At 49.4% G+C, this 24401-nt stretch overlaps 1 pseudogene; it reads right to left on the bottom strand.

The window, feature by feature from the left end:
- Positions 1 to 13302: 13302 nt before the first annotated feature.
- On the bottom strand, positions 13303 to 23171 carry LOC136016844 (olfactory receptor 2G3-like; annotated as a pseudogene).
- Positions 23172 to 24401: the final 1230 nt, after the last annotated feature.

Here is a 24401-nt window from a genome sequence, read left to right as displayed (position 1 = left end):
CCTGCTGCTGCATGACCCATTCCTTCTGCCTGAGCTGCTTTGCTTTTGCCACATGGGCAGGGTCTTTGTGTGGCCACAGGTGCCCAGCCGCAGCCTGTCTCATTCTGGGCCTCGCTTTGCTGACAGGCGCTGTAGCGCAGGACCAGCTCCTGTCCTCTTTGTGAGCATGGCCCCTGCCTTGTGTGGTGATGTTGGTCTGACAGGCAGCATCTTTCTTCAGGAGCTTGGAAGCTGGTCCTGCTTCTGGTCCTGCTGCTCCATCATTCCGGCTGAGAATGGGAGTGGGGGCCGTGACTAAATCAGAAGGCCACAGGCACTCCTTGTCCCACGGTGACAAACCCCGATGCAGGTGAAGGAGGCTCTTCCTCAGTGTATCCCCCTCTGGTGCTTGGACGGCTGTTTTCTCCTCAGATGCACGTGGGCTCTGTGGCTCCTGCTGTCCCGCTTTGTGCTGTCCCACGGCACTGGCACTGCCCAGGGCCCTGGGCTCCCCAGCTCCTCTCTCCTTTGGTAGCTTTGGGTCCAGGGGACCAAGCAGCGGTGGAGGGCACAGCATCTGCAGTGCCTGGGACTCGGTGTGTTTTGTGAGGTTCTTGGGGGCACTGATGCTCTTGGGGTTACTGGGGGAGCCGCAGCAGCTCAGCTGGCCCTGCTCCACCAGCTCCTCCAGGTCCTGCCATAGCGCCTGCCATGTGCCAGCATCCAGAGCAGCTGCAGCTCCTCTCCCAGCCCACGCTGACAGCACCAGCTCCTGCAGCTCCCGCGCAGCCTTGATGCAGTCTGTGCAGCCGGGGCTGCAGCGCCAGGGCCCACACAGGGGGGACACAGCATTACCTGCAAGCCAAGGAGGGGTTCTTGAGTGTCGGGGGGCTGGAACCAACCCAGGACCTTACACCCATCCTGCTCCACATGGCGCTGGGCTCCTCTGGGGGACCTGCTGTGGACTCACATGGCTCTGCTGCCCGAAATCGTCGCCTCCATCTCCGGTGTTGCTTGCCCTGGCCGTCAGCCTGTGGGAACAGCAATGTGGTACAGTCACGCTCCTGGGACAGCCACCACCAGTGCTGGAACAGTGGGCCCCATGGCTACAAGCGACTCCGTCGGCGATGGCTGATGGCAAGGAGGGTGGCCCCAGCAGCCAGGATCAGAATGCTGAGGCCCAGAAGAAAGCTGCTGTTGCTCACGTGCACTGCCCGTGACAACCACATTGGGAGCTGTGGAACAGTGGCACGTGTTGCTGTGAAGTCAGTGACTGCTACTCAGAACAGCCGAGTGATGTCGCAGCCTGTACTGCTGTCACAGTGGAGGTTGTGCTCAGGATGGCAGTTGTCAGGGGTGGGGTATTAGTGTTCAATTTCCTGTAATCAGTTTGTAGCATCCCAGACTGGTTTGAGTTGGAAGGGACCTCGAAGTTCATCCAGTTCCATCCTGGCCTTGAAGACTGCCAGGGATGGGGCAGCCACAGCTTCCCTGGGCACCCTGTGGCAGCGCCTCAGCACCCTCACAAGGAAGAGCTTCTGCCTAAGAGCTCATCTCATCTCCCCTCTCTGTCAATTTAACATGGGGCCATGCATGCCGAGGAGCGCTGGCCTTGTGAAACAATCAGCCTTTATATGAGGGCTAGAAGGAGCAGACATAAAGGGAGGGGAATCTTTGTTTCAGGTTTGTCTGGTCCGCATACAACAATGCACATGCAAGCTGAATTCCAGCCCACAATCTCCTTTTTTGATCTGAAGGTACTTCACATCACTGCCAGTCTTCCCTATTGGACCATTAAGTTGTATTTTTACTGATTCACAGTCTGTGGTCATCTGAGGCTAATACTAGATGGCTGATTAATAGATGACTCGTCCCTGAAAGCACAACGACATCAGAAGAGACACAAAGTCCTCTCCTAAGCTCAGATAAGCAGTCTCCACAGCCTATATAGAGATGTTTGCGCTCTGGATACAGAATCACAGAATCCCAAGTGTTGGAAGGGACCTCAAAAGATCATCTGGTCCAGCCCCCCTGCAAGAGCAGGGTAACCTACAGTACATCACACAGGAACTTGTCCAGGCGGGCCTTGAATATCTCCAGTGTAGGAGACTCCACAACCCCCCTGGGCAACCTGTTCCAGTGCTCTGTCACTCTTACAGTAAAGAAGTTCTTCCTGATGTTAACGTGGAACTTCCTATGCTCCAGTTTACACCCATTGCCCCTTGTCCTTTCACTGGATATCACTGAAAAAAGCCTAGCTCCATCATCCTGACACCCACCCTTTACATATTTGTAAACATTGATGAGGTCACCCCTCAGTCTCCTCTTCTCCAAGCTAAAGAGACCCAGCTCCCTCAGCCTCTCCTCATAAGGGAGATGCTCCACTCCCTTCATCATCTTTGTGGCTCTGCGCTGGACTCCTTCAAGCAATTCCCTGTCCTTCTTGAACAGAGGGGCCCAGAACTGGACGCAATATTCCAGATGCGGCCTCACCAAGGCTGAGTAGAGGGGGAGGAGAACCTCTCTTGACCTACTAACCACACCCTTTCTAATGCACCCTAAGATGCCATTTGCCTTCTTGGCCACAAGAGCACATTGCTGCCTCATGGTCATCCTCCTATCCACCAGGACCCCCAGGTCCCTTTCCCCTTCACTACTTTCCAGCAGGTCAACCCCCAACCTGTACTGGTACATGGGGTTGTTCTTCCCCAGATGCAAGACTCTACACTTGCCCTTGTTAAATTTCATCAAGTTTCTCCCCGCCCAACTCTCCAGCCTGTCCAGGTCTCGCTGAATGGCAGCACAGCCTTCTGGTGTGTCAGCCACTCCTCCCAGTTTTGTGTCATCAGCAAACTTGCTGATGGTGCACTCAGTTCCCTCATCCAGGTCATTGATGAAAATATTGAACAGCACCGGTCCCAGCACCAACCCCTGAGGGACTCCACTAGTCACAGACCTCCAGCTAGATTCTGCGCCATTGACCACAACTCTCTGCCTTCTTCCTTTCAACCAGTTCTCGATCCACCTCACTACTTGATCGTCAAGCCCACACTTCCTTAGCTTATCTATGAGGATGCTGTGGGAGACAGTATCAAATGCCTTACTGAAATCAAGAAAAACTACATCTACCGCTCTACCATCATCCCTCCACCTAGTCACTTCCTCATAGAAGGCTATAAGGTTGGTCATACATGACTTCCCCCTCATAAAACCATGTTGGCTGTTCTTAATGACCCCCTCATCCTTGATATGCCTAGTGATGGAGTCAAGAATAAGTTGTTCCATCACCTTTCCAGGGATGGAGGTCAGGCTGACCGGTCTATAATTACCCGGGTCCTCCTTCTTGCCCTTCTTATAGATTGGTGTGACCTTTGCCATCCGCCAATCCTCAGGCACCTCTCCCGTTTCCCACGACTTACCAAAGATGATGGAAAGTGGCCTAGCAATGACCTCCGCCAGCTCCCTCAGCACCCGTGGGTGCATTCCATCTGGACCCATCGATTTACAGATGTCCAGATTGCATAGCTGATCCCTAACCCAGTCCTCATCTACCAGTGCAAACTCCTTTGTCCTGACTCCTTCTGGGGCTATAGAAATCCGGGGCCCTCGGGGAGAGTCTGCAGGAGTAAAGACAGAGGCAAAGAAGGCATTCAGCACCTCTGCCTTCTTTATATCCTCTGTCTCCAGGGCACCCACTTCGTTCAGCAGTGGGCCTATATTGCCTCTTGTGTTAGTTTTATTTGCTATGTATTTGAAGAAGCCCTTTCTATTGTCTTTAACCCGACTAGCAAGATTGAGTTCCAAGGAGGCCTTAGCTGTCCTAATTGCCTCCCTACATCCTCTAACAACTGTCCTATATTCCTCCCAAGCGGCCAGCCCCTCCTTACATAATCCGTAGATTCTCCTTTTCCACTTGAGTTTGCCCAGCAGCTCCTTGTTTAACCACGCCGATCTCCTAGATCCCTTACTTGATTTCCTACTCATTGGGACGCTCCGATCCTGAGCTTGGAAGAAGCGGTCCTTGAATGCTAACCAACTATCTTGAGCCCCTTTACCGCCTAGTACACTTTCCCATGAGACTTCCCTTAGCAGTTGACTGAAGAGGCCAAAGTTGGCCCTTCGGAAATCCAGAACTGTGGCTTTGCTAGGTATTCTATTCCTCCCACACAGGATCCTAAACTCCACCATCTCATGGTCATTGCAGCCAAGGCTGCCATTGACCATCGCCACTTCGACCAAACCCTCCTTGTTGGCGAGTACTAAATCTAGCAGCGCTGCTCTCCTAGTTGGTACGTCCACCATTTGCATTAAGAAATTATCATCAATGCACTCGAGGAACCTCCTAGACTGTGAATGACTGGCTGTGTGAGTCTTCCAGCAAATATCGGGGTAGTTAAAGTCCCCCACGATGACTAAGGCATGTAGTCGCGAGGCTACTTCCAGTTGCCTGTAGAAAGCCTCATCAACTCCTTCGTCCTAATCAGGAGGTCTGTAATAGACCCCCACAACTGTATCACCCGTGCCAGTCTGTCCCTTAATTCATACCCACAGACATTCCACTTGCTCCTCAACCGACCCCGGACAGAACTCAATACATTCTAGTTGCTCTCTCACGTAAAGAGCGACTCCACCACCTCGCTTCGCTGACCTATCTTTCCTAAAAAGGACATAGCCATCCATGACCACATTCCAGTCATGTGAACTGTCCCACCATGTCTCTGTAATTGCCACTAGATCATAACCTTTAGCCCGCACACAGACTTCTAACTCCCCCTGTTTATTCCCCATGCTGCGTGCATTGGTGTACAGGCATTTCAGGGAGCCAGTCCTAGTACCCTTTTTCCCCTGCGGGACAGGGTCTAAAAAGCTATCCTTTCCCACAAGTGAAACAAGAGATTGATAGTCCTCCTTAGCCCGCCATCCTTCAATCCCTAGCATGTTCCTCTTGGGCTTGTCCCCAACAGGCCCAGTTAAATCCCCTCCCCCCTTCATAACTAGTTTAAAGCCCTGTCAATAAGCCCTGCTAACTCCTGCCCCAAAACCCTTTTTCCTCTCTGGGACTGGTGTATCCCGCCTGTCACCAGCAAACCAGGTGTCCCATACAGCAAGCAGTGTCACTGGCTCCCTCCAATACAAGTGCCAGGCTCAGGCATTCGCTGCAGCCAGAGACCTGCACAGCTGCATGTCTGCAGGAAGGCTCAGTCTGGATACCCACATTAGTTTATTTCTCTACGTTGATTACTAGAGCTGTAGAAGTTTAAGCTTAGAGGAGTAACTTTTGTTACTCCTTTTGTTGACTGATGAACCCCATATTACCAATATCAACTGACAGAGCAGAGGCATGAATAACAACCCAAACATGATAATTTCTCCCTATTCTGGACTGCCTTTCCCACATCATTTACCCCCGGAACAGAGCATCCATTTCATCCCTTTCCTGTGTCATGGTTTAGCCTCTACCCAGACATTTGGAAGGTCTAAACATATCCATTGCTGCCTACTGCAGGCCTCTGAGGAGCTTTCCCATCTCTTCAAAGACAGTTTGAAATAGGAAAGTTAAAGATCGGTTCTGCCGTGGTGCTTTGCTTTCCTCCCATGTGATTGGTTTGGTCAAGATGTAGTGTCTTGCCTCAGGGATGTCATCTCTGAACTCTTTACCCCAGAGCTTCTGCCTGTGTTCTGTGTAAGTGCTGGAGGACAGGGTATGGGGATAGGAAGAGAGAATCTGTTTGGTGTAATTTCAGCAGCATAAAATTCAACCAAGCAAGCCTGACCTAACTGTTGGGGCTTATTTTGCAGTCAGTGTACGGAGGCAGAGACCTGCAGAAAGCAAAACATGCCATTTTCCTTGAAATTATTTTACAATGGGATGAACCATCCTTTGGAAGTGTCCGTTTCTTGCCAATGTTAGCTAAACAGATAGTTAAAAGAACCCGGCTAACTTTTAGATGCCTAAAACATGTAAGGATGATTTTTCATGCATTTTGAGGGCTTCTCTGCCTTCCAGAGCCTTTGAGATCTGCTGCTGTGCCAACACAAATTGCATGCCATAGATAGCTGTCCTCATTCCATTTAGATGTTATTGGAGACTACTGGGAGGAATGTCTCAAGTTCAGAAGCAGTAAAACTGTAAGGGCTTATGTGCTTGCCTCTGGACATATATAGCTTCATAGAATGTTTTGGGTTGGAAAGGACCTTAAGATCACCCAGTTCCAACCCCGTGCCATGGGCAGGGACACTTGACACTAGACAGTGCCACCCAAGGCTCCGTCCAACCTGGCCTTGAACAATGCCAGGACCCGGAAGCACCCCTGCTGCTGTGCTGCTTGCTCCTGTGACTGCTGCACCAGCAGCAGCACGGGCAGGGAACCCAGCCATATCTCCAGGGCTTTCCCAGCCACATCCATCTTCAGGACTGAAGAGACTCTGCCAGCACACGAGTGTTCGAGGAAGCAAACAGGCCTCACCTCCATAGGGGCTCTTCCATCTCGAGGCAGGAGCGTCGCTGTCAGGTTCTTGGGAGCACTGATGCTCTCGGGGTAACTGGGGGAGCCGCAGCAGCTCAGCTGGCCCTGCTCCACCAGCTCCTCCAGGTCCTGCCATAGCGCCTGCCATGTGCCAGCATCCAGAGCAGCTGCAGCTCCTCTCCCAGCCCACACTGACAGCACCAGCTCCTGCAGCTCCCACGCAGCCTTGATGCAGTCTGTGCAGCCGGGGCTGCAGCGCCAGGGCCCACACAGGGGGGACACAGCATTACCTGCAAGCCAGGGAGGGGTTCTTGAGTGTTGGGGGGCTGGAACCGGCCCGGGACCATACACCCAGCCTGCTCCACATGGCGCTGGGCTCCTCTGTTGGAGCTGCCGGGGACTTACATGGCTCTGCTGTCCGAAATCGCCGCCTCCATCTCCGGTGTTGCTTGCCCTGGCCGTCAGCCTGTGGGAACAGCAGTGTGGTACAGTCACGCTCCTGGGGACAGCCACCACCAGTGCTCGGACAAAGTGGGCCCCATGGCCACAAGCGACCCCGTCGGCGACGGCTGATGGCAAGGAGGGTGGCCCCAGCAGCCAGGATCAGGATGCTGAGGCCCAGAAGAAAGCTGCTGTTGCTCACGTGCACTGCCCGTGACAACCACATTGGGAGCTGTGGAACAGTGGCACGTGTTGCTGTGAAGTCAGCCTGCTGCTCAGAACAGCTGAGTGATGTCACAGCCTGTACTGCTGTCACAGTGGAGGTTGTGCTCAGGATGGCAGTTGTCAGGGGTGGGGTATTAGTGTTCAATTTCCTGTAATCAGTTTGTAGCATCCCAGACTGGTTTGAGTTGGAAGGGACCTTGAAGTTCATCCAGTTCCATCCTGGCCTTGAAGACTGCCAGGGATGGGGCAGCCACAGCTTCCCTGGGCACCCTGTGGCAGCGCCTCAGCACCCTCACAAGGAAGGGCTTCTGCCTAAGAGCTCATCTCATCTCCCCTCTCTGTCAATTTAACATGGGGCCATGCATGCCGAGGAGCGCTGGCCTTGTGAAACAATCAGCCTTTATATGAGGGCTAGAAGGAGCAGACATAAAGGGAGGGGAATCTTTGTTTCAGGTTTGTCTGGTCCGCATACAACAATGCACATGCAAGCTGAATTCCAGCCCACAATCTCCTTTTTTGATCTGAAGGTACTTCACATCACTGCCAGTCTTCCCTATTGGACCATTAAGTTGTATTTTTACTGATTCACAGTCTGTGGTCATCTGAGACTAATACTAGATGGCTGATTAATAGATGACTCGTCCCTAAAGCACAAGCACATCAGAAGAGACACAAAGTCCTCTCCTAAGCTCAGATAAGCAGTGTCCACAGCCTATATAGAGATGTTTGCGCTCTGGATACTTCCTAGAATTTGAACATTTATTTCTCTATGTTGATTACTAGAGCTGTAGAAGTTTAAGCTTAGAGGAGTAACTTTTGTTTAAGTTGACTGATGAACCCCATATTACCAATATCAAATGACAGAGCAGAGGCATGAATAACAACCCAAACATGATAATTTCCCCCTGTTCTGGACTGCCTTTCCCACATCATTTACCCCCAAACCAGAGCATCCATTTCATCCCTTTCCTGTGTCATGGTTTAGCCTCTACCCAGAGATTTGGAAGGTCTAAACATATCCATCGCTGCCTACTGCAGGCCTCTGAGGAGCTTTCCCGTCTCTTCAAAGACAGTTTGAAATAGGAAAGTTAAAGATCGGTTCTGCCGTGGTGCTTTGCTTTCCTCCCATGTGATTGGTTTGGTCAAGATGTAGTGTCTTGCCTCAGGGATGTCATCTCTGAACTCTTTACCCCAGAGCTTCTGCCTGTGTTCTGTGTAAGTGCTGGAGGACAGGGTATGGGGATAGGAAGAGAGAATCTGTTTGGTGTAATTTCAGCAGCATAAAATTCAACCAAGCAAGCCTGACCTAACTGTTGGGGCTTATTTTGCAGTCAGTGTAGGGAGGTAGAGACCTGCAGAAAGCAAAACATGCCATTTTCCTTGAAATTATTTTACAATGGGATGAGCTATCCTTTGGAAGTGTCCGTTTCTTGCCAGTGTTAGCTAAACAGATAGTTAAAAGAACCCGGCCAACTTTTAGATGCCTAAAACATGTAAGGATGATTTTTCATGCATTTTGAGGGCTTCTCTGCCTTCCAGAGCCTTTGAGATCTGCTGCTGTGCCAACACAAATTGCATGCCATAGATAGCTGTCCTCATTCCATTTAGATGTTATTGGAGACTACTGGGAGGAATGTCTCAAGTTCAGAAGCAATAAAACTGTAAGGGCTTACGTGCTTGCCTCTGGACATATATAGCTTCATAGAATGTTTTGGGTTGGAAAGGACCTTAAGATCATCCAGTTCCTACCCCGTGCCATGGGCAGGGACACTTGACACTAGACCGTGCCACCCAAGGCTCCGTCCAACCTGGCCTTGAACAATGCCAGGACCCGGAAGCACCCCTGCTGCTGTGCTGCTTGCTCCTGGGACTGCTGCACCAGCAGTGGCACGGACAGGGAACCCAGCCATATCTCCAGGGCTTTCCCAGCCACGTGCATCTTCAGGGCTGAAGAGACTCTGCCAGCACACGAGTGTTCGAGGAAGCAAACAGGCCTCACCTCCATAGGGGCTCCTCCATCTCGAGTCGGGAGCGTCACTGTCAGGTTCTTGGGAGCACTGATGCTCTCGGGGTAACTGGGGGAGCCGCAGCAGCTCAGCTGGCCCTGCTCCACCAGCTCCTCCAGGTCCTGCCATAGCGCCTGCCATGTGCCAGCATCCAGAGCAGCTGCAGCTCCTCTCCCAGCCCACGCTGACAGCACCAGCTCCTGCAGCTCCCGCGCAGCCTTGATGCAGTCTGTGCAGCCGGGGCTGCAGCGCCAGGGCCCACACGGGGGGGACACAGCATTACCTGCAAGCCAGGGAGGGGTTCCTGAGTGTCGGGGGGCTGGAACCAACCCGGGACCATACACCCAGCCTCCTCCACATGGGGCTGGGCTCCTCTGTTGGAGCTGCCGGGGACTTACATGGCTCTGCTGTCCGAAATCGCCGCCTCCATCTCCGGTGTTGCTTGCCCTGGCCATAAGCGTGTGGGCGCAGCAGTGTGGCACAGTCACGCTCCTGGGGACAGCCACCACCGGTGCTCGGACAAAGTGGGCCCCATGGCCACAAGCGACCCCGTCGGCGACGGCTGATGGCAAGGAGGGTGGCCCCAGCAGCCAGGATCAGGATGCTGAGGCCCAGAAGAAAGCTGCTGTTGCTCATGTGCACTGCCCGTGACAACCACATTGGGAGCTGTGGAACAGTGGCACGTGTTGCTGTGAAGTCAGTGACTGCTGCTCAGAACAGCCGAGTGATGTCACAGCCTGTACTGCTGTCACAATGGAGGTTGTGCTCAGGATGGCAGTTGGCAGGGGTGGGGTATTAGTGTTCAATTTCCTGTAATCAGTTTGTAGGATCCCAGACTGGTTTCTGTTGAAGGGACCTTCAGATCATCCAGTTCCAACCCCCCTGCCACAGGCAGGGACCCCTTCCACTGGAGCAGCTTGTTCTAAGCCCCTGTGTCCAGCCTGGCCTTGAGCACTGTCAGGGATGGGGCAGCCACAGCTTCTCTGGGTGCCCTGTGCCAGTGCCTCAGCACCCTCCCAGGGAAGAGCTTCTGCCTAAGAGCTCATCTCAGTCTCCCCTTAGGCAGGTTCAAGCCATTCCCCTTGGCCTGTCCCTACAGGCCCTTGTCCAAAGCCCCTCTCCAGGTTTCCTGCAGCCCCTTTAGGCACTGGAGCTGCTCTAAGGTCTCCCCTTCAGGAGCCTTCTCTTGTCCAGGCTGACCCAGCTCAGTCCTCTCAGCCTGGATCCAGAGCAGAGCTGCTCCAGCCCTCAGGGAAGAGAAGGCTCACGGGGGACCTTATCGCTCCCTACAACTGCCTGACAGGAGGATGGAGGCAGGAAGGGGCTGCGCTCTGCTCCCAGGGAACAAGGGATGGGACAAGAGTTACCGGCCTCCAGGTGCACCAGGGCAGGTTTAGATGGAGCTGAGGAACAATTCCTGCCCCAAAGCGTGTTCAGGCATTGGAACAGGCTGCCCAGGGCATGGCGGCTGTCACCGTCCCTACAAGTGCTCACACACCGCAGACTCCAGGCTCAGTGCCATGGGTTAGTGGTGGCCTTGGCAATGCTGGGGGAGCAGTTGAACTTGATGAACTTAAGGGATTTTTCCAACCTAGTTGGTTCTATGGCCTATGATTCTATGAACCTTGTATGCTTTTACAGATAGCTCTGTCTATGGGGGAGATCACCTCACAGATTTTAGCCCCTCAGGCAGCAGAAAGGAACTGAGAAACACCAGCACAGTTAGCATCCGCAAAATCAGTAGTTCATGTAGGTCAGGACCCTGATGGCAACAATAGGTCCTGATCAGCCTCACCCAGTGTTTTCTTCCCTCAACACGTGCACACTCATCCCATGCAATGGACATTTGCATTGTAGGGCTGCGTCTGGCTGCATCTGGCTCCTGGATGCACCTTGGACCTGAGCTGTAGCTAGTTTTATTTCTAGATGGGCAAATGTATGTACATTGTATTTTGTCTTCAGCTACATCACCCTTTGCTTCTGACTGATAAACCCTGAATCTAGCTCATCACCTGCCATGGCTGTGGCTGTTGATGGACCCCTTGTGAAGTCCAAAGAACTTGCTGTAAGGTGCCAAGTGACTTCTGCCAATCAGTTGTTGTTTGCCGGGGTGGCTGCTCTTTCCTTCAAACTCCAGGGGTCGCTTCTGTACTGACCAGGAGGAGGACTGGAAAGAAGTCTGCCAGCCCATAAACTCTTCAACCACCAACTTCAGGGTGTGGAGGAGTTGTGCCAAACTAAACTGCTTTAGAAGTGCTCATTGCCTTTAACAAAGAGGAAAGTTACCTTCTCCTTAGTGTCTATGAAGCTGTCCCCAGGGGCTTGTTAGGAAGAATGAGGTAGGTTTACTATGAGCTTTCTAAGAAGGTTTCAAGATCCTTAGAGGCTTCTTTAGGATGCCCAGAAGGCTGGCCCCCAGGGGAATTCCTTGTTTTGGGACGGGAAGAAGTGTAATTTGTGATTGAAATTGGTTTAATGACTTTGCTGATGTTGGAGTTCAGGCCTGCTGAGAGGCTTCCAGTGGGTCATGCTCCAACTTTTGCCTTCTCCTACTGCTAGACAAGGCCTCTTATTTAGTCTCATTATGGATACCATATTCTAACTTTACATATGGCTGATCTAGTTTTCCTGATACCTTGCTCTGGTGCTTCTGGGGATGGTTATTTGACAGCAGAAGGGACAAGAGACAAAGCTGAAGGGTATTTCTTACAGCAGAACAGTTTGGACCACAAAATTAAAAGGGAAAGACAAGATTTTGGTTTTAAGGATGCTCTGTCTCCTTTGGCTTGTCGTGGTTTAAACCCAGTCAGCTATAAATCACACAGTCGCTCTCTCACTCCCCCCTCTTTCCTTCCCCCCTGCTCCTGGAGGGATGGGAAGGAGAATCGAAAGAATGTAATACCCACAGGTTGAGTCCAACCCCGCAGTGAACTAGCCCTTCCGGGTAACTCTCAGTTACATCCTGGGCATGACGTGCTGTGGTATGGAATACCTCTTTGGCTAGGTTGGGTCAGGTGTCCTGTCTCTGCTTCCTCCTGGCTTCCCCTCCTCCCTGGCAGAGCATGAGGCTCAGGAAGTCCTTGCTCAGAGTAAAACATTTGAGCGGTGTTATCAGCCCTGTTCCCAGGCTGAAAGTCAAAAACACAGCGCTGCACCAGCTACTAAGAAGGAGAAAAACTGACTGCTACTGCTGAACCCAGGACAGGCTGTATGCCTTTAATGTCACAGGGACTTGTTCTTGCTTTCTTTTCAAGCACTGGTTTATTTAGACTTTGAAGTCCATTGGGGAAGGACTTTCCATGGGTTTCTCTAGGCTTGAATTATTCCATAACGTTATTCCACATTTTCCATATTCAATTATTCCGTAACTCTAGTCATCAAAATATGTCTACATAAGAAGGTTGATCAGCCTGTGGAGAGGCCTTCTCCCTCTGGAGTCAGTGGGGTGTTCAGACATGAAATTAGAACTCCAGTGGCATCCAACGGCACACAGATTTGGGGTGTCATGTCCTTGAGTAACAAATAAACGCACACCACAGAAAGGAGGATGCCCAGTGGTCCATGCCTGAGAAAGCTAGGGACTGGGGAGAAAACCCATCTGTGCTGTATCAATGTGAGTACAAAGCACATCTTTAAAAAGGTTTGTTTAATTGTCAGAGAAAGTTCGGAGGTCAGAAAATACTCTTCATCTTGCCTGGGTTACCTAAAACCTGAGGTTCTGCCTCTGAGCTACACAAGGAAAAGCCTTCTCTGATATTCATGTCTGATTGTGCCCTACTGAGATCAGAGTCCATGAGGACCCAGAGCTGGACTGAAACACAGCAGGAATTAGCAGGGGCAGAAATGAATTACCGAGGGAGCAAAGCAGAGTCTGGGTTACGAGGATATTGGGGCTGTTCAGCCTGGAGAAGAGAAGCTGCATGGAGACCTGAGAGCAGCTTCCAAAGTCTGAAAGGGGCTAGAAGGATGCAGGAGAGAGACTCTTTTTTCTTCTTTTCTTCCTTCTTGCCATGATAGTATCAGCATTTCCCACTTGTATTTGCCACTGAGGCAGGCTGAAGCCACAGTGTCTTGATACTGTCTCTGGCTTTAAGGCCAAATCCCAAATGTTGTTTAGAAAGTTATTTGTATGCAAGGTCTTTTTGTTTAGATGTTGTTGAATTTAGCACATTTATTATTTCATCTCAGTCTGGGACAATTGCAGGTAGAGAAATAACCACATTTGAGCATTGTTCCAACTCATAGAGCTCAATGCAGTACCACCAATCCCTGAAAAGCCTTTTAATAGAGAGGGATTTGGGTTTATTCATGGCCCTTCTCAGGGCACGCTTCATGTCCTTGTTCCTGAGGCTGTAGATGACGGAGTTCAGCACCGGGGTAACAATGGTGTAAAACACTGCAACCACTTTGCCCCTATCCTGTGGAGACCTTGACTTGGGATTCATGTATATACATGCAGATGGCTGTCCCATAGAATATGGTTACCACTATGAGGTGGCATCCACAGGTGGAAGAGGCCTTAGATTTCAGATGTGCAGACTGCATCTTGAGGATGGTGGGAAGGATGTAGGCGTAGGAGATGATGACCAGAAGAAAGCGGATGCAGGCAATGAGGATGCTGAAGATGAAGATGAGCAACTCCAGGAGGGCAGTGTCAGCACAGGCCAAGGCCAGCACTGCTGGCACTTCGCAGAAGTAATGGTTCAAGATGTGATGTCCACAGATGCAAAGCGAAACCGTTGACTACCATGGAGCTCAGCAGGCTGCTGGCCCAGGAAGCCGTGACCATGTGAATGCAAGCCTTCCTGTTCATGACAGTGTTGTAGAGCAAGGGGTGACATATTGCCATATGTCGATCACAGGACATGACCCCAAGGAGGAAACTCTCTGTCATGCCAAAAGCCAGAGAGAAATACATCTCAGCAGCACATCTGGAGAAGGAGATGATCCCCTTCTTGGTCAAGAGGTTCACCAACATCTGGAGGATGTTGCTGGAGACATAGCAGATGTCTAAGAAGGCAGGTTGGCAAGGAAAAAGTACATGGGTGACTGCAGCTGGGAATCAGCTCTGATCACTGCAATAACCGTGATGTTACCAACAATTGTGAGCAGATAAAATAACAGAAACACGAGGAAAAGAACAGTCTGTGTCCTTGGCTGGGAGGAGAGGCCTTGTAAGATGAACTCTGTCACTATGCTTTGGTTTTCCTTGGCCATTATTGTTCTAGTGGGTTAACTGTCAAGATAAGAAATAGTAACAAAGTCAACTCAAATCTTCTGCAAGATAAGTATAACAAGAGGTTTGAAGGGGAGAGAATGTGGAAAACAAGGTACAAGACACAACATACCATCCATTTTATATAACATGGTGACCAGAAAAACGAGAATGTGTGTAGAGAGCTTAACAACTGAATGGCTAAGTAACAAAGGGCATGATACCGTGCAGCTGGTGGAAATGTAGGCCTCCAGGGCACAGCAATCTCGTGGTTAATGTTTACCCGGATTTGCTTAAGAAACAGGATATGCATCTTGCTGAGATAGCGCAACGGTATCTTGCTGGAATAGCACAATGGTCTTGCTTGGGCAAGCTGGGACATGTCGGAACATGTTGAAACAAGAGGTGGTCGCAGTTGCCTGGAGACCCCTGCGTCGACACAGGCTGACCAATGATTTTGCTGTATCTTATCAGACAATGTAACTAACCCTGCAAGCTATAAAAGTGGATGTGTCTTGCTAAATAAATGAGGCTTGCTGACCATGAGAGCATGAGGCTTGTCTCCCGCGACTCCAACAACTGGCGCCCGAACAGGGACCCTTCCCTTTGCCTGAAGGAGTTGCGTTGGGTGCAGGTCTCGATTTAAAGACGGCTTCTGCAGAACGGGAGTGCTACATCGGTGGGCTGCTCGTCTCGTGCTTTGGCCCAGAGTGCTGCATCGGCAGGCTCTGCTGCTACGCGCTGCCGACGCCTGGAGGGTGCAACGGATCCGGTAAACATGGACAGGCAAGCGGCGTATGATCTTTTTACTGCCTTCCTCCGTCGTCGGGGGGTAAAAGGCTTAGATTTTGATAAGGACCTCCCTGCCCTTCTTTCCCATGCTAGGTCTCTCGGTATTTTTAGTGATCCCCACTCTATTCACCAATTATCGGAATGGCGCCGCTACGGCGATAAATTATGGGACCTTATGATAGACGATGATAAAATTGCTAAAAAATTATCCAAATTATGGCGCTTGATACATAACGAACTCTTGATGGTACAGGCAGAGAAACGTGCGGCCGAAAGTGCCCGTTTGGCACAAAATCAAAATCGTCACTATGATCCTTCTGCCCCTAATCCGCCGACAGTTTCGACAGTCGAGATACCCCCCCCCCTCCTCCTCCCCTTCTTCCCTCTCCCTCTGCCCCTAATCCGCCGACCGTTTCGACAGTCGAGATACCCCCCCCCCTCCTCCTTCCCCTCTTCCCTCTCCCTCTCCCCCGTCTGCCTCTATTCTGGAAAACGGACCATTTGAGTCTCCTCAAAACTCCCTTCCTTTGTCTCCTAATGCCACGGAGCCGTTCCCTGGAGCCCTTTCGGACCTCGCGGAGGCTATGGCAAGTCAGAGACGGGAAGTTTGGGCTGCTCTGGCACGCCAAGGAGTCGAAAACGGAGATAGGGTCCTTGCCGACGCGGCACAAGACCATGTTGCTACTTCTATGGCCTTTCCTGTTATTTTTCACCCTCGACCAGGCGGCGGTCATAGGGTAGATATCACTCAAATGGATTGGAAAATATTGGCACAACTCCGAGCTACAGTCTCTCAATTTGGGGTTACTAGTGAACCGGCCAAGCAGATGCTTGATTACTTATTTAATTCAATGATTCTCCTGCCTGTAGACATCAAGGGTATTGCTCGTTTAATTTATACCCCTCATCAGAAACTTACATTTGATGCAAGATGGGGGGAGGAAGCGGCTGCTTCAGTAGCATTACCTCGTGGCCAAGGAGACCCCCTTTTTGGAATTACAATGAATGAATTACTAGGAAACGGTGATTATACTCGAACAGATGCCCAGGCTGGTATAGGAGTAGAAAAATTAAGAGAGGTCATGCGGGTGGCAAAAAGGGCAATGGACAAAATTCGGGAGCCAGGGGGGCCCCCTATGTATATGAATATTAAACAAGGTCGAGAGGAACCCCTTGGGTCATTCGTTGACAAATTGATGCAAGCCCTTTCTAAAGCTGGTGTTGCGGAGCACATGCAGGACGCACTCCTAAAGCAGTGTGTTATACAAAATGGTAATCAAGTCACACGCTCCCTTATCGCTACTGCTCCTGGCAACTGGGTAATCCAAGATCTCTTAGATAAAGCAAATACTCTCCCCTCAAGCAGTCAAATTTTTGTAGTGGAAGCCCTTAACAAAATTGGTGAAGGCCTTAACGCCCAATCTAAAGTTCAAAGCCAAGTTTTGGCAGCCCTTGCACCTCTTCAGGCGGCAGTTGCGCAGACTTGTCCAGCAGCCCCAGCCACCCGAATGAAGTGTTTTCGATGCGGAAAATTAGGCCACATTCGTTGCGACTGTCAGGCCCCTGGTGTTTGGACCCAAGTGGATCCCTGCTCGCTGGACTCGGGCTGCTCAATCGAATGGACAGCCCAGAACTCCGTCGTCGTCATCGTCTGCAGCTGACCCTCCGTCCGTTGCTGGAACCACTTGAAAGACGTTTTGGGATTCGCTTTTCCTATTCGACACAAGAAGAGGCAGAACTCCATTTGTTTTGGGAACTTACGAGAACATTTGATCGGATTTTGTCTCCTACTCGCCATTGTTTAGCGTGTTTACAAGATTATCATAGAGCTTGGATCAAAATTAAGTGTGGAAATTGTCACCAAAAGGTTTGGGTGTCCCAAAGCCAATTACAGGCACATGGTGCTTGTGTAAACTGTACCTGGAATCCCCATCATAATTATAATCCTTATAGAGCACTGTTGGCGGAAGCAGGTATAACTCCTTCCGTAAATCTCCCATTAACGTATCCATTAGTTGAGAACCGGGAAGATCTGGAACAACGATATTTGAAATATCGGGTTCAGGAGATTCTCTCCCAGATTCAAACCGCACTAGCCACAGTGCCTCTAGAGATTAAGTGCGGTAAAGATGTGGGTATTCCACTTTTGTGGCAAGTTAAACCTGAAGATTGGGATCGTACTTGTCGCCGTTTTCGGCCTCAATACAGGAGCTTGGGACACTCTAAACAAAATAGAGGAACGAAAAAACATGTGGGTCACTTGGGCTGAAAAAGTTAACCAAAGTAGTTTATGCCTTGCTCTTGCTAAAGCTTCTGACCCCTTTAGAACCTGTTTGATAGGCGTCCCAGCCAATTTTACCTTTCAGCTCAATATAAGAAAAAATGTCTCTGAAATCCAAGAATTTAATCTGCTAGGTTCTGCGCCTGCACAATATTGTTTTCACTTTGACTCTTGGAAGGACCCTTTTGGGCTTCCACATAACTCAGTAAATGTTTCCTCAAATAGGCCCTATAATGAGACCGCTTATTGCAAAAACATCACACATAAAACCATTGTAACGTCCAACACAGGCTATTTACCTGATGGATATTTCTTGATCTGTGGTGATAGGGCGTGGCAGGGAATCCCTAGAAGCCCGGAGGGAGGACCCTGCTATATAGGCCAGCTAACAATGTTTGCACCCGACATAATGACAGTTCTTAAAGCCAATAAGACTCATATACGCCGTAAAAGAGCTACCACACAGCTGGGCCCAGAGTGCTCCGATATTGTTACGCTCTGGGATCCTCCTGAAGTTATTTTAGCCAGTATTTTTGCTCCGGGTATAGCATCTGCTCAAGCTCTCACTCAAGAAAATTAGCTTGTTGGACAGGAAAACAAATAAACATTACAACAAACATATTGTCAAATCTAGCCATGGACTTAGAAGGAGTCCGGCATGCAGTTCTCCAAAATCGAGCCGCCATAGATTTTTTACTCCTCGCACAAGGTCATGGGTGTGATGAGTTTGAAGGTATGTGCTGCATGAATCTCTCGGACCATTCTAACTCCATTCACAAACAATTGGCACAGTTGAGAAACAATATGCGAAAGTTACAAGAAACAAGTGATCCCTTTACCAACTGGCTGGCGTCTTTCGGGCTATCTCCCTGGCTTGTTACCTTAATAGAAAAAATTGTTTTGGTGGTGGTTGTAATATTATTAGCAGTATTGCTTTTGCCGTGTATTATGCAGTGTTTACAAAAAATGATATCGAACGCTTTTAATCATAAAATGGCTATGCTTGCTGTTAAAGAAAACGGGGGAAGTGTAGAGAGCTTAACAACTGAATGGCTAAGTAACAAAGGGCATGATACCGTGCAGCTGGTGGAAATGTAGGCCTCCAGGGCACAGCAATCTCGTGGTTAATGTTTACCCGGATTTGCTTAAGAAACAGGATATGCATCTTGCTGAGATAGCGCAACGGTATCTTGCTGGAATAGCACAATGGTCTTGCTTGGGCAAGCTGGGACATGTCGGAACATGTTGAAACAAGAGGTGGTCGCAGTTGCCTGGAGACCCCTGCGTCGACACAGGCTGACCAATGATTTTGCTGTATCTTATCAGACAATGTAACTAACCCTGCAAGCTATAAAAGTGGATGTGTCTTGCTAAATAAACGAGGCTTGCTGACCATGAGAGCATGAGGCTTGTCTCCCGCGACTCCAACAAATGTGTTGAGAAAGTTTTATAGAATCATAGAATCATAGAATAGTTAGGTTTGGAAAGGACCTCAAGATCATCTAGTTCCAACCCCCCCCACCACGGGCAGGGACACCTCACACTAAACCATCCCACCCAAGGCTTCGTCCAACCTAGCCTTGAACACACTTGGGTGGTGCTGTCAGAGGTCAGAGCCTTTGCCAGTGAAGACCGACGCAAAGAAGTCATTCAGAACCTCAGCCTTCTCCAAATCCTGTGTAGCCAGTTCTCCCGAGAGCTTCCTCAGGGGGCCTATGTTGTCCCTAGTCTGGTTTTTATTTGCTACGTACCTGTAGAATCCCTTCCTGTTATCCTTAACATCCCTAGCCAAGTTTAATTCTAACTGGGCCTTAGCCCTCCTAACCTGGTCCCTAGCTTCCCGGACAACATCCCTGTACTCTTCCCAGGCCGCCTTTCCTTGCTTCCACTTTTTATAATCCTCTTTTTTCATTTGAATTTTCCTCAGCAGCTCCTTATCCATCCAGGGAGGTCTCCTGGCCCTCCTGCTGCACTTCCTTCTAGTTGGGATGCAGCACTCCTGAGCTTGTAGCAGGTGATCCTTGAATATCAACCAAGAGTCTTGGGCCCCCCTGCCCTCCAGGGCTGTATCCCATGGAACCTTACTAAGCAGGCTCCTGAAGAGGCCAAAGTCTGCTCTTTTGAAGTCCAGGGCAGTGAGCTTGCTACACACTCTTCTCACTGTCCTGGGGACAGTGCTCTTCCCCTTCTTTATGATCAGACCAGCTCCACCAGCTCCCAGTAGGCCTGGCCTAAAAACATCAGTCCTGTGTTCAAGACACCCAAACCCCTGACTAGGACACCACCCTTTTAACCTTTTATTAACCTGGCTACCCCTCCTAGCTTTTCTTAGGTCCTCCCCTGTGTCCTGGAGAGTTGACTAAAAGACTATCTGAGCTCCAGAGCCCCTAACCACCTCTGCCAGTGCTCTGTAGTCTTTCTTTATGGTCCCCAGTCCACTACTATCTATATCCCTAGCAGCCACATGTGTCACTAGGAGTGGGTAATAGTCCGTGGGACTTACTAGAGCAGGCAGCCTCTCTGTAACATCCCTGATCCGTGCTCCTGATAGGCAGCACACCTCCCTCGAGACGGGGTCAGGCCGACAGAGGAGTGCTTCTGTCCCTTTTAAAGCAGAGTCCCCTACTACTACAACCCGCTGCTTTTTCTTGGCAGTGCCACCAGAGATCTTTACCTGTGCATCAGCCGGCTGTTTCTGGTGCAAGTGCGTTTCCTCATTAGCCTTCTGCAAGACAGCAAAACGGTTCTGCGTGGGGACAACAGATTTAGGAGGAAGCCGTTTGCTTTTAATTGTCCTTTTCGTCCTTCTTTTGTTGTTGTTTTTTTTTTTTTTTTTTCCATTAATTCCCAGCTTCCCGGGTTAACGGCCTCCTTCTTTCCTTCATAAGCTGAAGGGGAAGCTTGAAGCCCCTGCACGGTTTGGGGCTGGAGCAAGCAGCCCTGCCTCCTCTCAGCTACCCTGACATCTTGCAGCCTATTAAGAGCATCTCGCAGCTCAGCCACCTGCTGCAGGAGGACCCCCACCAGGGAGCACCGAGTGCATCCCTGCCCATTGTGCACCTTTCCCTCACCAGACCAGTGCAGGCACTCACTACACTCCAAGCTCTGCATTGCAGCCTTCTCTGTCATCCTCTCTGTCTGGGTGCCTACGCTGGCCACCGCCGGGGCAGCCAGAGCAGAGCTCCCAGAGCGGGCCCTGCCCATACGACGGATGCTCACCATCCCGCTCGCCTGCCTGCGCGAACTGCCTCGACCCGCTCCGTTGGCCGTGCTCCCTGGGGCAGGTTTTTAACCACTCAGGGCTGGTGCTGCTGCTCCTGGCTCTGCCCCCTGTGAGTCCCTGCTCGCGTCAGCGGAGCTGCCGGCTCCTGGGCAGGTCCTGTTTAGAAATCAAAATTCAATGTTAGGTCAAAAAATTATGTGTTAAAATCCCAGTTCTTAATGTCCTTTCTTAACATGGGAAGAAACATGGAACAGACTTCTAGAGTGAAACAATCCTTCAGAGAGTCTCATCATGACACGCATCTCCTCTTTTGGACAAATATCCGTACAGCTGTACCCTTTTCCTGCAATAAAGCCAAAATTCAGCATACAGACCATATCTAGCAAACTAAATATGTCCAGCCACTTTAATGTGGATTTAGGATCTTATGGCATTCTCATCACTAGAGCTTCCAATGCTCATATTCTGTCTTTACACTGTACTTTCTAAGATGTTTTAAGGCTTTACATGAAAGTTTCTCAGTAATACATGGTCACATTTGTTGGATCCTAAATCTTCGTGAAGTAAAAGGCGAGTAGCAGATGGCCTACATTAGTAATGCTGTGGAAGACACTCTTAAATGTCACTCGATATGCTGCACGGTATCTGGGACATCCGAAGGCAGCCGTCACATTTGATGCAGGGATGTTGCAGGGCTTGTGCTCCTCTGGAATCAAAATTGGACAAATGACAGGTCACACCAGGATGTCTCAAGTGGTACCCGACTGTTACAGCTGAACAAATTACTTGGATGCCTAGTTGATACAGTCAATGGACTCTAAAGGGTGATTCAGATCACCAGCTAGTTGGTGGTAACTTCATCTCAACTTCTCAGCTGTTTCTGAGAACCTGAGTAGCCTTCTGGAGTTAACCTTGGCACCTGATTTATTCCTCAGTCATGACAGAGATTTAGATGTATGGCTTACAAATCAATGCTTATATGTAGGTGTCTAAATCTGACACCTTAAGCTGAAACCGAATCCTATCCTGTGTTTTTAAGACTAAGTAGAGTCTCACAGCCTGAATGAGCAATAATGCTGTCAAGGGAATGTATTGCAAAAGGAAGCATCTTTCCAAAACTGAAACTGTTCTGGAAGGGAGGTTATGAAATAATCCTAAAAAGCTCAATTCAAGGAGGCAGTCTGCTTCAGCCCAAAGTTACTGTCTCAGGTAGGAGAGATAGCTTAGTTATCACCCCAGTCCATACAATCACATAACTTGTCTGCACTGCAGCCCAGGGAGCCCAGACTGCTCAGCACCTATCTCCTGGGCAGTCACAGCAGGCACGTCCCTTCTGTCCCGACAGGAAGGATTAAGGTACCAAAGCATTGGTGCCTCTTGTCAATTCAGGTACTGTTGATATCCAAGACATCTGTATGGGACCAGCATGTAGGATAAAAGCTGCAAAAGACTAGTATCAAGCAGCTTTTCACTGGCACCTGTGCAAATGTGGCAACGGCTCACATGGAAACACCTCAATTCCAGAGAGATGGGCCTGATCCCTAATGTCTAATGAGATTAATCCAATTCTTATTCAAGACACGATCTTGCTAGACTAGGCGGACTCTGTCAGTTCTGACGTCAACAGCAAGAACCTGAATAACGTGAAGTCCAGCATCCTGCCTAAAATGGATGTAGAACTTGAGAGAAGCCTTTCGTATAAGCAGATACAAACACAACCATTTTAAAGGCTGTGCCAGCATAAAAAGCTACACTGAACTTCTGATTCTGTTCAGGCATGTATAATATACGTAACTACACTGCTTAGGCAAAGAACAATGACATTTTGCCTTCAGTAGACCAGTCATGGTAATGTTTCTGATGAATATCATACTGCATGAAACAACATCCTTCAGGATCTGAAAACTGCAGGCCTCTGGGAGGGAGAAGGGAAATTCAGTATAAATTGTATAAATAGGTAGCGTAGGATTTTATATAGGGTTTAGTTTTAAAATACTTTGGAGTATCTAGGACAAAGAGGCATGTAGAGGCATCATCCAAGACATGAAAAGTTCTATGGACTTGAGATCTGTGCTTCTAGATCACTTACCTACTTCTGAAAATCCTCTCCTTCCATTATTTGCATTAGTAGATAGCACAAGCTCTGAACTTTACATCTTTTGATTCGAAGCAATTTGAAGGATGAGGGTTCTAACAGGTTTGTAGGCGGGAAAAAGACAAAAATAAGCTCAGGACTTTGCTCAAGCCAGGATGAAGAGGTGTGCTTGTCTCTGAGGAGAGGTCATCAGCGGTAACCCCCTCCTGGGGCTGGGTGCTTATCCACAAGTGTCCCTCAAAACCAAGATGTTCTTTTTTATCTCGTGCCCAGTAACACTAGAAAGAGGCAGCTCTGTCAGCCAGCTGCGATTTTCTTTGCCAGAGCTGGAAAAACCTTCACAAGGAAGGGTCTTAATACACTCATCCAGTGTCTGATACTCTTTCTCTGAACATCTACTTTTGGCTGCTGTCAGAAATCAATACCCATGGGCTGACCCATGTCTCACCGCAGAGCTACTCTCATATTCCTGGAAGTGGGGCTGCCCTGTTGCAATGGGAGGATGGGAGCACAGACAGCTCTATCGTTGAACAGCCAGCTCAAACAGGCACAAAATTGTTGGCAAGCTCTGTTTGGTGATCATTTTTATCCTGCTGCTTCAGGAGAACTGCCAGCCTTTCCCTGCAGTTGCTCATTCACATCTCTGTACATAAAGTCTTCTCTGACGTGCTCTTTTGCAGCAGGATGCCTGGAATTCTGTAAAGGTACCCCTCTGAATGAATAAAACAGAGAGTCTTTTTTATTCTCTTAAATCCTTAGGAACATACAGTATGAGGGATCATAGAATCATGCTGTATCAGAATGATTTGGGTTGGAATTGATCTTAAAGCTCATCTAGTTCCAACCAAGGTGAGCTGTTTAGACACAAAACAAACTGTAGAGCCAACACAAACACCAAGAACAGGAAGATTAAACATTAACATGTAACTGTCATTCACCTTGGACTGCACATGCGTACGCACACACGCACGGAATAGTGTTTATTACTTAGAGGCTCTTCACAGAATCATCATACAATAGCCCAGGTTGGAAGTGACCTAAAAAGATCATCTTTTTGTAGGAAAGGGAAACTAGATGAGATTATCTAGCACCCTGTCCAATTGCATCTTGAAATCCTCAGGCAATGGGGACTCTACCATGTCCCTGGAGAGGCTGTTCCAGTGAATGATTGTTCTTATTGTAAAAGATGTATTTCTTCTCTTGAGATGAAATCTCTCCCAGTCCACTTGTAGTTGTTGCCCCTTGTCTTCTCTGTATGGCTGCTTGTGAACAAAGAGCCTTTGCCCTCTTTTATCCATGCTTTAAGTACTCTGTGTCTTCATATAATAGAAACTGTAGCCTTGAAAACTTACTTTCAGGTAAAGTGAGTATTTCAGCTGATTCAAAGAATGAGGTTTCTTTTTAGTTTTAACATACTAGAAGACACTAATAGTACTTAATGGCCCTGATGATTCTCACCTGGACCACTTCACACACATGGTACTGCCCATGGCCCAGGAGCCCTGTTTAAGTTCGGTCTAGGGCTGCCAGTCTTTCTTTGACTACAGTGGAGATGTGTGTGGTTATAGTTGTGCTTCTGCTTCTTGGATGGATCCTAGACCCAGTGCAGAGCTTTATCTCCAGCCCTGCTCATGGCCTACCTCCTTTTGCTTCTGATGGTACACTGTGGATGGACTC

This window comes from Lathamus discolor, chromosome 6, assembly GCF_037157495.1.
Source record: "Lathamus discolor isolate bLatDis1 chromosome 6, bLatDis1.hap1, whole genome shotgun sequence".
Taxonomy (NCBI): Eukaryota; Metazoa; Chordata; class Aves; order Psittaciformes; family Psittacidae; genus Lathamus; species Lathamus discolor.
This window is presented reverse-complemented; position numbering and strand designations above follow the sequence as displayed.